Source organism: Prionailurus viverrinus, chromosome B4 (assembly GCF_022837055.1).
Source record: "Prionailurus viverrinus isolate Anna chromosome B4, UM_Priviv_1.0, whole genome shotgun sequence".
Classification (NCBI taxonomy): Eukaryota; Metazoa; Chordata; class Mammalia; order Carnivora; family Felidae; genus Prionailurus; species Prionailurus viverrinus.
Window position 1 is genome coordinate 802,747 of NC_062567.1, and position 13,741 is coordinate 816,487.

The 13,741-nt window shown below is 44.0% G+C and overlaps 1 long non-coding RNA gene across 1 annotated transcript in view; it reads right to left on the reverse strand.

Annotated features, from left to right (window-relative positions):
• Positions 1–2,216: 2,216 nt before the first annotated feature.
• The window catches only part of LOC125170830 (uncharacterized), a 141,373-nt gene continuing 129,848 nt past the window's right edge, over positions 2,217–13,741 (reverse strand). Inside the window, exon 3 of the long non-coding RNA XR_007154109.1 lies at positions 2,217–2,303. This is a non-coding gene — a long non-coding RNA (uncharacterized LOC125170830). The remainder of the gene's footprint in view (positions 2,304–13,741) is intronic.

Sequence of the window (13,741 nt, forward strand, 5' to 3'; positions counted from 1 at the left end):
GGGACAGAGAGAGACAGAGCATGAATGGGGGAGGGGCAGAGAGAGAGGGAGACACAGAATCGGAAACAGGCTCCAGGCTCTGAGCCATCAGCCCAGAGCCTGACGCGGGGCTCGAACTCCGGGACTGCGAGATCGTGACCTGGCTGAAGTCAGACGCTTAACCGACTGCGCCACCCAGGCGCCCCGGAAGATACTTTCTTTAGGCCATAAATAGACCTGAATATTTTTGTTGCTTCACAATAGGATGTCATTTTAAGTTTCAGGAAGAATTAGGTCTGCTAGATTTATCATATTACTCTCTGGCACAGTTGTTCAAGTGCCATGTGGTTTTGCCCCCTGATTCTTCTTTGTGCAGTCCCCATGATGGCCATCCTTTTTTTAAAAATTTTTTATTAATTGAATGTTTCATCAGGTATGTGAATATGACTCATTAGGTTGCCAGTTTTGTGATTTTTTTTAATTGATAAATTTTATTAGATTTTTTGAAGCTATATCTTCCTAACTTGAGACCACTTTTGGAGATAATTAATCTCATTCTTTGGTGTATGTTGAGGGAAGGGATGATTTCGATTAAATACCCTAGAAGAAGAAAGCCTCATGTCAGTATTCTTGAAATGAACATTATCACCACTCATCATCCCCTTTTTTGAAACCTACACTGACTGGGAGGAACACGGGAAGTTTTGTGGGTAGCACACATATCCCCACTTTGACATTCCCTGCACAGGTACTGAGTTGAATTTCGTTTTTTAATTCATGTAGAAACGAAACTAGAAAGGAGTACGTCGTTCCCTGATTCACAAAAAAAGGCGTCATACTTCTAGAAACATGGATTATAACGTTCTTCCTTCCACAACATAATATGGCATTCACACATTCTATGCATCCTCGTGCGTATATCCAGATATATTAGCTTGAAGAATAGGAGTATCCTTGCACTGTGGTTGAAACCTCACCACTTTTGTTCAGAAAGATAAAACCCATGGGATTGCCAGCAAGTGAGAGTGGAAACGTGACAGGCCTGACCATTGTTATTCCATCGAGTCAACTGAGTATAGTAAGCGAGGAAGAGGCCAGAATCCCCATACATAGGCATCTGCTGCTTCTCCAGGGATCTGGGATGGCAGCGTGGACCCAGGAGTGACCTGCCCAACTCAGGACAACCATCAGAGCCGGGCTGGCCCAAGGCTGTGCAAGGCTCCCTGTGCGTATCTTGTTTATAGCTTCCAGCCTGTGCCTCTCAGGTGCCGGACTCTGGCGCTAAGAACTGAGAACTTCCAACCTGCTACCACCATCAGTGGGCCACCTTCTCCCGTTAATAGTCTACGTGGTCCAGGAGATACAGTGTCTCGCCTTTGGGGGGTTCACCTCGCTTGTAAAATTCAAAGTCTGGCAACGACACCCGGGTAGACACAGTTTTGAGTATATCTTCTTTCTCGCTATTGAGTTATTGCTTTTTAAAATATGGAGTCATTGGCAAACTCTCACTCTCTGCCAAGGGAGGAGACCCCTGTTTACGTCCTGCACCTCAAAAAGGCCCTAATTACTGAGCGGACTAAGTAAAAATCGACTGAGTCAAATAATCACATCATTCTTTCTTTTTAATGTTTACTATAAATATTTTATATTACACGCTCTTATGAGCTTATATCTAAGGCATGAAACCAAAATAGCTTTCAGGTTCGAAAGAAGAAACTGTTACAAATATTCATCAAAGTCACATCACTATGCTAATCCTCTGTAGAGTTTCACCAGTGTTTTTGAACTAAAGTTGAAAAGAAACTGCGTTTGTCTGAGTTTTCCAAATTAGGTTATCATGTCTATTTATGACCGTCAGTTCCTGTCATGTAATATGATTACATGGGCTTTATCAGAAGTGACACATTGGGTGATTTATATGATGTGTCAGCCAGCAAGATACAAAGGCCGATAATTTCCTGTAATTACTTTGAAAAGAATTTTGAAAATGGATTTTATATAAATAGTATGGGGCTTCTATTTGAAGCAATTTTTAAATATTCCAAGACATTACAGGGAATGAACTAATCAAAGACGCAGAACATTAACGAGAGTTTCCTAAGTGATTAACAAAATAATACGCATTGTTTTTTTATAGCATCTTCTTGCCGGTGAGCGATTGGTAGCCATGACCTTGGAGTTGAGTGATGCTTAACCAGCAGAGAGACGCTGGGCTGTGTCTTTTGCTCTTCTCGTGGTATCATTACTTATCTCGTCCTTGAATCATTTACTCTCCTCGCTTTGAATTCACCCCGCTGTTCATTTCCTACCTCAATCCTTCATACCTGTCACAGAGGAAGAAACAATGTTACTGCCAAGAAACCTTTCCAGGCCCTAGTCACCTCCACTGATCTCTGTCTTTTTACCAAATTCCTAGCCTGGGGGCCCATGCCAGTCTGCCTCTTCGGTCTCTGACTCATCATGAGTGGCCTCAGACTTACGCAGCCAGCCCCATACACTGGAGGGTTTCCCACGCTCGGGGATGATTTCCTGCCGTAATATGGAGTGACTCTCCCGGGCCTGTTCAGCAGTCTGTTTCTTGACATTTTCTCCGTCCTTCCACCTTGTGACCTGGTGACTTACTTCGTTTTACAGTCTATTTCTCCACGGATCTGACATAAAGTCAGCCCAGCAAGAAGAGAAAACAGCAGGGCTTCCGAATGTCTGACCCGCGGGCCTGGGTCGAATCTCAGATCTACTTCCCGACTTGAGGATCCTTTTCCTAATTTGTTACATAGTAACTGTAGTACGCATGCCCCAGGGCAAGTACTAGCTGGCCAAGACTCAGTCTCTTTTTCTCATACTGTAATGCCAGGATCTTGCACTTAGTAGATTTCCAAAAGCGTGTAGCGCTGAAAAATATCTTTTGATTAAAATTTTGGCTAGGTAGATTTATAGTTCCATCCTGACCGGAATGCAGATTTCTCACTTGGCTACAATGCCTCTGGGAGACCTGGGTTAATATTTTGTCCAGTTTAAGTAGCTGCCCAAATACTTTATCAACAGAAAAACTTTCCTGTTCAGCTTACTCTTTCATAACATAATTGATTTATCATTAGTCATTTAGGTATGTCATCCTCAATTTTCCCCTTTGATTCACCTTTTCTCCCAGTCAGGTTACAATTCTTTGGTGGTTTTATTGCTCGCACATTCACAATAGCGATGCCACGATGCTTAGTGCACGGTGGATGGTCACTGCTGATAAACTAAATGGAGTAATGTGCAGATGTATTTCAGAAAAAAAAATAAATTTCTATTTCTGTTGATCTACATAGATGTTGAAGAGGAAAAGAAAATTGCTGGATTGATGTTTCAGTGGTTTCTGTTTCATAAGACTGAGCTTCCCGATGGCGCAGCCCGGGTCTTTTTTTTTATCATTGGGTATCAGGGCCCCAGAGTCCCTGGAGCTTAACACAGAATATTCAATAAATAATAAACGAACAAATGATTTTATGGGAAGTGAGAGTAATTATTCACCCTTTTGATGCACATTTTCTCAGTATCAGAATATCTATCAATATGGGGTGACTGGGTGGCTCAGTCGGTTAAGCATTTGGCTTTGGGTCAGGTCATGATCTTGCCATTCCCGAGTTTGAGCCCCATGTCAGGCTCTGTGCTGACAGCTCAGAGCCTGGAGCCTGTTTTGGATTCTGTGTCTCCCTCTCTCCCTCTCTGCCCCTCCCCTGCTCATGCTCTATCTCTCTCTCTCAAAAATAAATAAACATTAAAAAAAAAGAATATTTATCAGAAAATGCTTTGTCTGAAATTGACCATAATGCCTTGAAAAGTAGTTTTCAGTAAGTTGAGAGCCTGGCTGTTGGGTGCCTAAAGTTTTACACACCTTTGGTATTTTGTGAGCCTATTAAAAATCTGTGTGTGTGTGTGTGTGTGTGTGTGTGTGTGTGTGTGTGGTACCGAGAGTGTCATCATATAATGTAGTCTTTTCTAAGTTGGTTTCAACACCAGAAAATTCTTTCAAATGGAAGTTAATTTCTATCAATTTCTTGCCTCCTTAACCCACACACCAGGAGCTTTGGTAAATTTCATCAGGTAACTGACAGGAGCCACAAAACAAGAACTCTTTGAGACTCTCTAAGCTAAACAACATTTTTAGTAGGACCACGTGTTTTTACCAAACTTCAAGGTTCTCTAAAATGTTGGAGCCATCCTTGGAGACGAGTTGACAACAAAAGTTGCTAGTGTCCCATGTGCAAATGTTCAAGAACACCTTGAAGTCTCTGACTTACGGTAAAAATATAGCCAAAACTGTTTCTTAGGAGAAAGATACTTCCTTCTAACAACAACAAAGAAAGGTAACTTCTGCAACACGTCAAGAAAGAACTGGTTTTAATAATCGACCACTTTATTTATCCTGACTCACTACAATACCAGAGGTACAATATTGAACGTGATTTCGTCAAGATGAGCTTCTAGAATATATTATTCTCTTGATCTTGAATATCCGTACGTAGCAAGAAGGGTCTAGGATGGAACAGGAAGAACCCTTCTTGGGTTTCACTTGTGGAAGGGCCAGAACGCCCTTTGGCACACTTCCTACGGGATATTCTGGAATCCTTTTGCTCTGTTTTAAGAATGTGTAAGTGCAACTGTTCTATAAGCATTGCACATCAACTTGCTCACAAAGCACTCTATCTAATACACAGGAAATGTTTATTTTATTTATGTAACTTTCCAGATCCTTATTAGCAGTTGTAGAAAAGCAAGGATTTATTCATCAACAAAGTCCAAAGACTCCATTTACCAGATTTCCATTCTTTACTTTAATGAAATTTGTCTGTAGGGCTTTTAAAGTTCATTTATAAAGTTAGAAATATATTCAGCCCTGCTGTCTTGGAGATAGATGGCCACATTATTACTTGTCTGTCAAAGAGAAGTAAGGTTGTTAATAACATGGAGACAGCTACTAAAGATTCCAAACATGGGTGTTTCCTTTAGAGGAAATTGCAATTCTAACCACTAAATTCCCTTTGGAATCAATTACCTGACTTTGCAAGCATTATGAGATACCTCACTTTTTAGTCAGGAGAATAAGACGTAAGTGTATATTCTTCGAAATATTTACCCGAAGAAGGCAAATGAAGGCTGACAATATTAGCACCCAGGGGCTAGTGAGGATGACACATGGTCCAAGTTGAGACTAGTCTAGTGTACATCCTAACAAAGGACAGTCCTGCTTCCCTTCTGGCTGCCACATGGATTTGCACGTGACGTTGGAGATGGGGCAGAGGCAAAAGAGTGAAAAATTATAAACTGTTGGAAGAAGATGAGACTCCTTTGGAGATGCTTTCCTTGCTCCTTACCCTTCCGGCGGAGTCCAGACAAAGAATATAATAAGGAAATCAGTGCTAGAATAAATTTTAAAAATGGATTTTCTGGATCAGAAAGTCCCGTTTTCTTAAATATACATACAGAGGTGCAACTCAAATCGCATTTCACATCGCTTCACCCCTCTATCTTAGTATCAACTGATAAGAGCAATGCAACCTACACTTCCCCACACAGGAATCAGAGACATTTTACTATCCAACAATTAGCATTTTCAACTAAAAAGTGTTCGTAAATGTTCATCGGTTAATATGCATTTATTGTGCACCATTTTTTGCTGGAATAGATAACAATAGTAATGCAGTGCTACTGTTTACATAAAGCTTAAAGCTGATTAGAAAACAGGGATGGTATCCAAAACATTATTCAGGGTTGCGAAGCACATTTGGGTCTCTGCAGCAAACGCTTCATACAGCAGTAGAACTGGAGTGAGACCCCAAAGGTGTGGGTTGACTTTAGGTAGACTGACAAGATGTGGTGCAGAAGGTGGTAACCCTTAGGTATATACTCTTTCCTAAAGGGTTGACTCGTCAAGATCTAAGTAAACATCGTTGTTCATTTAATTGGTAAACAAACAGAGTTGGTGTATTATGAAAATTTCCTTTCAGGACCTTTGCCTCTGGGTAATTTTCAGACAAGCAGTGGTCCAAGGCTTTCTCGGCGAGAAAACAATGAAATGCACATTTGTTTTCATAGACTTCAAAAGAAAGCCCTGGATGATACCTCGAAACTTTCCAGGTTGGGGGGAAATTGCTAGAATTCTGAAAAGCGTGCACACGGACATGATTCGGTAGTGTGGTCGACACACCATCCATGTTGATTGTTTTATGAGATTTCAATTTGTAGCTTCTATGTGATGACAATTTCACTCATCTGGGGCACAACTGGGAAGCGTGTGGGCCAAAACTGTTCTCTCCAGTTAGGACGTCCTCAGGGTTGAGAACTGCTCTGCTAAGGAACAGCTGTGAGCTAGACGTCAGAGCATTCTGGCACTGGAGACACTGTCTTCCTTCCCTTCAGCATCCCGTGTTCTGGAAGGGTTTTACTGCTCTGTCTGGGGGCAGAGGAAACGTCATGCCAGAAGAAGAATGGCTTATTTTCGTGTAATATTTAGATGCACCATATCTGTGTTTGGGGAAAGACAGGACTCCACCCTGTTAGCATGTATCCCTAACAAGTATTAAATGAAGCAAGCTCTTGTTAGCACCGCTAGAAAAACGCGCTAAGATAAAAAAGTCTCTTCTGCCATAAAACCTCTTTTGTCTTTGGAGAACTTAATTTTTATCCATTGTTGAGCTGTTAACAAAAGGTACCTTGACTGGCTCACGTAGACATTTTCAAACATATTAGGGAAACAACATAGCTTAATAGTTACGAGAATTGGCTTTGAAAATGTAGATGTGGTTTTTAAATTTTTTTTAAATGTTTATTTATTTTTTAGAGAGAAAGAGCATGAGTGGGAGAGGGGCAGAGAGAGAGGGAGACACAGAGTCCAAAGCAGACTCCAGGCTCCGAGCTGACAGCACAGAGCCTGATGTGGGGCTCGAACCCACAAACAGTGAGATCGTGACCTGAGCCGAAGTCAGACGCTTAACCGACTGAGCCACCCAGGCGCCCTTGAAAATGTAGACATGGTTTAAATCTACTCTCTCGTTTACAGGTGGGTAGCCTTGAACAAATCACTTAAACTCTCTGGCTCTCATTTTGTTCATCTGAAAAACAGGACAATAATGGTACCTGTCTTATTAGTACTGCCTGGCTGGCTCAGTCGGTTGGGCGTCCGACTTTGGCTCAGGTCATGATCTCACGGTCCGGTCCGTGAGTTCGAGCCCCGCGTCGGGCTCTGTGCTGACAGCTCCGAGCCTGGAGCCTGCTTCAGATTCTGTGTCTCCCTCTCTCTCGGCCCCTCCCCCGCTCCCACTCAGTGTCTCAAAAATAAATCAACCTAAGAGTGTCTTGGAAATCAGGTATGATGTTTGTGCATCGGGCCCAGAGGAAGGCTTTGTTTAGCCAATCACTTGTTGGCCTCCAGCACCATTAGGACAGGATACAGGTGTGTTTCTGTTTCAGCAGAATCCAGAGCGCTTTGCCTTCCTTTTCCCTTCGTTTTCTACAAAACAGGTCTGATGGCAAGCGTGTCTGCTATTGTGTCGTGTGCGAGGACAGCTGGCTTGGTGAGGGACGCTGCTGGCAGCTGCAGGGACCCTACCGGATGCTCTCCTGGTCCTCACTCACACGTAGCGGTCCGTCTGGAGCTCCTGACGCAATCTGACTCCGGCTTATCAGTAACCCTGGGCTCTTAAGTCATCTCCTTGGATTTTATGGAGTCTTTGCTAAGCTGGGTTGCAGCCTAGAATCGTTCCCAACTTCTCTCCGATGTAGGTTACGGGTGAATACGTTGGAATACGGTCAGGTTTTGCTCTTGTTCCTGGCTTTGTCAACATGTAAGTATTCTGCGTCAACATGACACAAAGACAAGATCTTTAAATTCATAATTTTCGCCTGAATCGTTTCCATAGTCATGTAGAAAGGATACAGTCTTCATGTTAATGCCCACGTGCTTAGGAATGCACTGATCAGCATGTCTGTAGAAAAGCAGAGAATTTAAAGATGGTAACCAAAAACAGTGTATTTTTTTCTTTTCTTTTCTTTTTTTTTTTTTTTGGACAGGGTTCATACTGAATCATCTTTATATGTCACTCCTCACTTGAAGCTGAAATCATATGGCTGGTATACCTTCCAGTTAATTGAATTAAAATCTAGGGTAGAAAAATGAAACTCGGTAACAGGCTGGTCAAGGCGGGGATCGTGAGACACTAACTCACATCCTGCGTGAATTTCCCTCTGTTGTTTGAGTCCCTAGTTACCCAGCTCGTGTCTTTGTCAGTTTGGGCTGCCATGACACAGCACCACAGACCGGATGGCTTGAACAACAGGCATTTCGTTTTCACCGTCCTAGAGGCTGGAAGTCCAAGATCAGGGTGCCTACAGGTTTGGCCTCTGGCGGGGACCTGCGTCCTGATTCAGAGCCACAGTTTTCTCGTGTCCTCACAGGGCCGACAGCAGACAAGGAAGCAAAGCTATCTGGGGTCTTCTCTTACAAGTACGCGGCTCCCTCCTGGGGCCCCCCCATCGTGACCTCCTCCTAATTCCATCTCACTCGGGGGTTAAGATTTCCACCCGCGAGTTTTGGGGGGACACAGACTTTCATTTCAGTCCATAAGAGCGGTCTACCTTCTTTATTTTTATATTTTCAATAATGTATAATTAGCACCTTATTTTCTGGCTGCTTGCATGCACTATTCATTAGTTCACGATATGCTGTTTTAGCTTCTAATTGTCACACGTTTGTCCTATGTCCGTGGGTCAGCTCCCTCCAGTGCATCATCAGACACTCGTGGGCAGGATTCCAGGCAGCGCTAAGCCTCCAAGTGCTCCTCTCATGGCACAGACTTTCCAAAATTTTAACTTCATAACTTGAAATTTTGAAACACAATTTACGTCTCATGAGGAGTTTCTCCTTCCCATGTAACTAGGTTGAACAAAGATGCGTTCCATACAAATATTTTTCCCATTAACGACTTTATAATTTTCTAAAATATGTTAGGGGACACCTGAGAGGCTCAGTCCGACTTCGGCTCAGGTCATGACCTCCGGGTTCACGGGTTCGAGCCCCGTGTCGGGCTCTGTGCTGACAGCTCGGAGCCTGGAGCCTGCTTGGGATTCTGTGTCTCCCTCTCTCTCTGCCCCCCTCCGTTCACTCGTTCTCTCTCTCTCTAAAATAATAAACACTAAAATATGTTAGAAATGTTTTTCTCTAAGTGGGGCTTGAACAGATTTTAAACTTCTTCGATGATTCAACTGATCATTATTTATAAGCCAGGCTTCTTCTTGTATTTTTAATCTGTGCACCATGATTTGAATGCTTTTTTCTCTGTTTGGCCCTCCTCTGACTAGCAAAAAGCCATCATCACTTTTCACTCCCAGGGTCCTCTTAATTCCTTTAGTCTCCATTAGATTTTCTAGTTACTGCTGCCAGTCTGCTGTTAGGAAAAATCTAGGTAATAGACAATAATATTCACCGTATAAAGTGTCTTGAAAGTTGTATATGATATTTGCACCGGATGTCAGAAGAAGAGATTTGTCTGATAATTTACTTGTTGTTTTCAGATAATACTTGGTAGGCACCACAACACTTTTGGAAAGGAATTTGTTGCCTGTGAAAGCCGATTTGTCTTTTGTGTCTGTTACATTGTATTTACCCAGAAAAGAGGTGAGCTTGTTACTTAGGTAAAAGGTAACATATTTCTCCCCAGATCCAGCACTGAAGGTACATGGTAAGTTACTCTGAGAGACTTAGGGGATTTAGTTGAGAAGTAGAGAAAGGTAAAATCAGTGAGTAAAATGTGTGAATCAATTTTAATTTAACGTATTTCTTAAAAGTTAGCACATTAAAATCAAAAGAAACTGAATAAAGTCTGTGCTTTCACTCTTAAAAAAATCAAAAGGGATTACTTTGTCTAAACCATTTGTTTTGCTAATACATCAGGCAAGAGTAATGATTAGAGACTTAATTGAACTAATTAAATAAAAATTTTAAAAGTCACAGGAAAGCAAATATTTAACATCGTTTTAGTGACCAAAGGTGGAAAAATACACCGAGACTATTATTCTCTTTTACTGTTGGTGTCATGGTAAGTTGGTGTAGCTCCCTTGAAAAGGCATTAGAGTCATAAAAATAAAGATCTCCTTTGACTCAGTAATCCTGTTTCTGGGAATTGATCCAAAGAAAATAATGTAACTGAAGGAAAAGCTACATGAGCAGATAATATTCATTGTATCATGTTTTCCAGCGTGAAACTGAGACGATCAGACATACACAAAATTGGAAAGCGGGGAAGTCAGTGTCGGGGCAGGTATCGAATGGGATATGATGCTCTCATGAAGGGTGGTAGGAGATGTTGAATACAGACGCTTGCGGGGCGGTCGCGCCTTCCTTTAAGTTCAAGGTGGCAGAAAGAGCACGTGTGACGATTCCTCTCCTTCCTAAAATCTCACTCAAGCACAGTAAAGACGTACAAAGAAGTGCATCCAAACAAAGTCAGGGAGCCACCAGCCAATCGGAAATACCCATAAATATGTAGACCAAGGAAAACACTTTGAATCATTTGCAAACAACTCAGAGCTAACCCCAGCCTGCAACAGGGATGGGAAATCGCCTCGAAGGACACGACCGCTCCCTTCTGAGGTGTCTTCAAGAACAGCCCTACTCTGCTGCCCAAGAGTGCGGGAGTGAGCGGGCAGAGCTCACTGTGGTTCGATGCGGAACTGTCCGTGGAGACGCCGTGCGAGACTGACACGCGCACACACACAGCCTTTGTGCAGTGGCACCTCTTTGCTGCACATCCATTACACACGGGAAGGATTGGGCCCACCCAGGGTCAAGTCTCCCCCCTTGTGTGAAGGATGGACGAGAGGGTCCAGGCCTCCTGCCTGCTCCCCACACGTGCGCCCTCGGCTACGACTTCCCCATCACCCAAGCCAATCCCGGCGAGCAGTCAAAACCAACCTGCTCGAGGAGAGGACCGGTGTAGAAACGGACTGCCCGGTCGTGGAAGACGTTCTATTCTACGATTGAGCTCGTCCTTCGCTGATAAACAGTAGCAGCCAAGCATCATCAGACCCCAGAGGAACATCAGTACTCCCCTGCCCTCCCCCGCCCCCAGAATTGCCAGGATGAATGAATATTGTAACAGAGAGTGGAAAATAATATAACACATGAAGGACACAGAAGAGACTTAAAATAGTCTCCAAAGAGCATCGTAAGAAAGCTTCAAGAAGACAACGAGAGCTAAGTGAAGTGAGAATAGACTACAATGAAAAGGCATTTAAAAATTCCAAAAAGGGGAAAAAAAAACCCTCTTGGATTTGTTTTTATGTGAAAGCAATGGTTGAATCTGCTTTCTGAGCAAGTTTCTTTAAAAATAAAATTTTTTAACATTTATTTATTTTTGAGAGAGAGACAGAGTGTGAGTGGGGGAGGGGCAGAGAGAGAGGGAGATGCAGAATCTGAAGCAGGCTCCAGGCTCTGAGCTGTCAGCACAGAGCTCCGTGCAGGGCTCGAACTCAGGAGCCGCGAGATCGTGACCTGAGCTGAAGTCAGACAGTTAACTGACTAAGCCACCCAGGTGCCCCAGAAATTTTCCGCTTGTGGGTTTCGGCTCCATAAATTGCAATTTTCTGTATCTACCCGTTTTTTTATCCGTTAGGTCACTGATTGCCCTGGGACCTCAGTTCTTTGACCACTCTTGGAAGAGTTGCTGATTTTTCTGGCTGTTTAGCTTTTTTTTGTTGGGGGGGGGAGCACAATGACAACTTCTAAGCTGCTTGCATGCTGGTCTGGAAATGACTTCTATTCAAAATTTCAGGGGCGCCTGGGTGGCGCAGTCGGTTAAGCGTCCGACTTCAGCCAGGTCACGATCTCGCGGTCCGGGAGTTCGAGCCCCGCGTCAGGCTCTGGGCTGATGGCTCAGAGCCTGGAGCCTGTTTCCGATTCTGTGTCTCCCTCTCTCTCTGCCCCTCCCCCGTTCATGCTCTGTCTCTCCCTGTCCCAAAAATAAATAAATGTTGAAAAAAAAATTTTTTTTTTAAATTTCAGAATTCCTGATAGGACGCATTTCAGAAATAGAAACACAGAATTCCTGTCAAGGGGCTGAAGAAATAGAGAAAGAAATCTCCCAGATTCTGGACGAAGAGACTAAGAAAAGAAATAGGGACTTTGTGAGATGAGAACGCAAGGTCAATCCATGAGTCCATCTGAGTCCAGTTCATAAAAGGGAGAAACCTAGAAATGGAGGGAAAAGAGCTAACGAAATAGAGTAGAATTTGCTAGAACTGAAGAACAACGCGGGTCTTTAGGTTAAATCGGGCGGGTGGGACAATGAAGAAAGACGGGCACATCCATGCACCTTCCTGAACTGTCAGCACCCGGGGGTGACGGGCATGTCGTAGAAGCTGCAGTGACAGAGGGTGACACTCGCATCACACGGAAGGGCAAACAGGCCGGCAGTGGTTTCTGGACTCTATTAGCGCAGGGGGAGCTCCCGATGTCAGTTCTGCGGGGAGATCACCGTGAACCCAGAGCCCCATCATCATAATGCCGGTCCGTTCGGGCGGCAAGAAATAATGTCATTCACCTGGGATTGTAGATGGGAAGATCCACAGCGACAGCATTAAAGAATGAACCAGGTCAGGTGCAAGACGGTAAGAACTGGTGGGATGGGGGGGTGGGGGGGCAGGTCCTGCCAAAATAGATGGGGTTAGGAAAACACCATGAAACCCAGATTTGCCAGCACGCCTTCAGCAGGTGGCTTCCAGGTTACCCCCTGTGCCCCCCCCCCCCCCCCCCATCGACCTGGAAAGAATTCACTGCAAAACCAAGCAGCCAAAGCACCTGATGGTGAAGAGTGAATGGGATTCAAGAAATCCTGGGTCTAACCTAAAAATGAAAGAAAAACATCTTAGGGCCCAACTGTGCAGCAGGCTTAGGAAGCAATCGTGTGTATTAGGGCAGGAAATCAAAAAGGCTCCGAGGAACTATTCTGAGGGGGGATTACTGATGACATGAGAAAGTATATGTTGCTTTTGTTAAAGGAGAAGGAAGGAATTGAGGGAAGGAAGGAGGAAGGGAGCGGAGAGAGAGAGAGAGAGAGAGAGAGAATTAATTTACCATAAATTCCATCTACAATAAAGAAAGTCAAATTCCAAATAGCAAAGCAAGATGTGGCACGGTCTTTAGGTATTTATGAAACCGAAGACTTTTCTGATTTTGTTGCTGTTAATATTCTCTTTAAAGTGTCACAGATTTGGTAGTTCACAAAATGGTATAATCCCGGAGCACTCCGTCTGAGTGTGGGTGTGTTTGTCCGTGACAGTGTTGGGGGCAGGGGTGCAGACAGCAAGTGCTAGTTAGAACACAAGCACATTCCAACACTGGGAGCCGGCTCTGATTCATGGAGCAGGTGGGGGACGCTAGTGGGGGGGGGGGGGCTCAGAAGGAGCCCGGCCAGGGAATCACCTCTAAGCTCCACCAACACCATACTCCTGTGACACTGGGCAGATGACTTAACCTCTTTGAATCTTGTCTGTATTTATTTATTTATTTATTTACAGTTGATTCATCTTTCAGAGACCAAGAGAGACACAGTGTGAGCAGGGGAGGGGCGGGGAGAGAGGAAGACACAGAATGTGAAGCAGGCTCCAGGCTCCGAGCCATCAGCACAGAGCCCGATGCGGGGCTCAAACTCACGAACTGTGAGGTCATGACCTGAGCCGAAGTGGGACGCTTAACTGACTGAGCCACCCAGGCGCCCCTTGA